The 2908-nt window shown below is 37.9% G+C and overlaps 1 long non-coding RNA gene across 1 annotated transcript; it reads left to right on the top strand.

Annotated features, from left to right (window-relative positions):
* Positions 1–1318, top strand: LOC111958981 (uncharacterized). Its single transcript, XR_002876602.1, has 5 exons — positions 1–93; positions 339–446; positions 568–699; positions 831–952; positions 1077–1318. It is a non-coding gene; the product is annotated as an uncharacterized lncRNA (long non-coding RNA).
* The last annotated feature ends 1590 nt before the right edge of the window (positions 1319–2908 follow it).

Genomic DNA, 2908 nt, shown 5'->3' with positions numbered 1-2908 from the left:
AATCAATAGTCCTGAGAATGACTGCACGTGTAAGGATTGTGATATTCCTCACCTTTTTATATGTTCCTGTAGAAACTCCATCAGTCAATGAAGGTAATTATACTGCATCTCCATTTAAGTTGTTTTTAAAATGATCAAACTGCCTCTTCAGCTTATCAAGTGTAAGGAAACCATTAAATAACATGTTTACTGCTCCACCTGCTCCACCTAGTTAGAGATCCAAATATAGCTTACATCATATTTTTGTGTGGGTAAAGTATTATGTACTGTATAGCTAATAATTTTTCAGATCTGTATTTGTTTTACAATCACAATGTGTTTCTTTGACTTTATTCCAGAATTCACCATTACTTGTGAAAGTCCCAAAGAAGTCATATGCCAAAAGGAATGTGGTTGGACTAAAGCCTTTTCAGRAGTCAAGGCTAAATGTACAAAGCAAGCAAAAGGTCAGTTTTGACCTAGGTCTCCTGACTATGACACCATTCAGGTTCACTCTACAGTACATTTCACGTTCTGACATTTAAGAATTCACACGTGCAATATATTTGTATTTTCTTTTCTCTACAGGCAAAGAATTTCAGTGCCTAGAGGTAGACAGCTCCACCAACAACATTGCATTATGTTCCTCAAATAAAGAGTGTGGATTCAATGATATGTTTGAAGGGCAAGATTATGTGAGATGCAATATTCTGAATAATGGTAGGTTTTACTTATTACAGCATGCAGCTAGGAATGTTGTATAATTTCAAATTTCAAATATTTGCATTTCAGTGGCAATCCGAACTCTTTGAGACATTTTAAAACCAAAATATCAATTTCCCCTCATACAGTGGTATCTGGAGAGGGCGGAAAAACTAAACAAATTCACGAAATACAAAACCATTCGGAACAAATCAAATTTCACATATTGATCATGGCCATACCAGTATTAGGCCTATTCATTGTATGATTGGTAAGTTAATTTACTCATTCTGACCACTCACCGTTAGATTAAGATAATTAAATTAGTACATTAACTATAATCTTAAAACATTCTGGTAGAATGATTATACTTATCCTATCTTAACTTATTACAGGTGTGCTGCTATACCAGAAGATGGAAAGATTGACATCCTCAAACATCTAAGGATTATTCACTAGTAACTTAATAGAACCAAATGGAAGCATGGAAACCATGGCAGGCAGCAGAAAACATATTGTCTGGGACGACAAGCCTTTCCGTTGTATGTGACGACTGAAAGAAGGAAAAAATCCCACTTAACATGCAGAAGATGACACAACAATAAGATACAACCTTTTAATAAATTCAGAATTTGGATGACTGTGATTGTTTTTTAAAGTATTACTTTTTAAAGCAGTGTTTTGTATTTTGTAGAAGGTCAATAAGACTTTTATTTTGTTTTTAAAGACAAGCTTTATCATTTTGTTATAAGACCCACTTTATCATTTTGTTAAGTTGCTTAGCTACCAGGTTTAGGGAAGTCAGTCAAGTGACTTTAGGAAGTGATTTGAATAAAAAWATTTAAAAGAAAAAAKTGTTTCACATAAATAGCGCCTCCTTTTCAGTTTATTGAGAAGTCTTTGAAAATAGATGTCCTTTTTTTAATTGTCAAATTGACTGGATTCAATTTTTATTGACCCCAGCCCTGTTACAGGGTATGACAATGATTGACTATGTTTGACTTTCCCTTCCTCTTTCCAAATCCCCATTTGAGGAGCTAAAGCCTTGTTCACACGCCAGACCTTAATGCTCAAATCCGTTTTGGAATACTGACTGTCCCAAACAGCAAGTGACCAAATCATATTGTGTCTGTTCAGACAGCAGTCATCTGCTGACACGGCTATGCTAGTTGTCATAGTAACGATGGGTGTGTGCAGTGGTGTACATTTGCATTTTCCCAGTTGCTTTGAATGTTCAAAATGAAATTGTAAGAACACTTTTAACAAGCTAATTAGCTACCACATATTCTTGTCAAACTGTCAACAGAGTAGCTAGCAAGCAACAAGCTATGCCAAATAAATTCGATTTGACCATTCAGTCACAAGTTGCATGCCCAGGAATCAAATGTGTATTTGATTTCAAACCACCTACGAAGGTGGCTTGAAATATCCAATTATATTTGCTTTTTGGCTCTTCAGACTGAAGGAAAAATAACAGATTTAAATCGGATATGATTTTTTGCGTAGATTTGAGTCACTTCAAACTGCCAATGTGAACAAGGCATAACTGAACCTAACATAAGCTACTTGTGCATTTATTACCCAGTAAATTAAACAAAAAAATGCACTGTCACGCCTACTCCCACTCTGGCGCTCAACGTTTCCTGTTTACTAACCACCGGTCCTGGCAACCCATCATTACGCACACCTGCCAACCAACATTATCCACACCTGCGCCCCATCATTATGCACACCTGGACTTCATCACTATCTTGATTACAAAGCTCTCCCTCGCCCTCCATTTGGCAAATCTGACCATAACTCGATCCTCCTGATTCCTGCTTACAAGCAAAAATTAAAGCAGGAAGCACCGATGGCATTGAGGAGTACACCAGATAAGTCTCTGGCTTTAGTGCATCGAGGATGTTGTCCCCACAGTGGCCGTAAGTACATACCCCAACCAGAAGCCATGGATTACAGGCAACATTCACACTGAGCTAAAGGGTAGAGCTGCCGCTTTCAAGGAGCGGGACTCTAACACGGAAGCTTATAAGAAATCCCGCTATGCCCTCTGACGAACCATCAAACAGAGAAAGTGTAAGTGCAGGACTAAGATCAAATCATACTACACTGGCTCCAACGCTCATCGGATCTGGCAGGGCTTGCAAACTATTACAGACTACAAAGGGAAGCACAGCCGAGAGCAGCCCAGAGACACGAGCCTACCTGACAAGCTAAATATCTTCTA

Source organism: Salvelinus sp. IW2-2015, linkage group LG35 (assembly GCF_002910315.2).
Source record: "Salvelinus sp. IW2-2015 linkage group LG35, ASM291031v2, whole genome shotgun sequence".
Classification (NCBI taxonomy): domain Eukaryota; kingdom Metazoa; phylum Chordata; class Actinopteri; order Salmoniformes; family Salmonidae; genus Salvelinus; species Salvelinus sp. IW2-2015.
The sequence above is the reverse complement of the archived record's forward strand: the minus strand, read 5'-3'. Positions and strand labels throughout refer to the sequence as shown.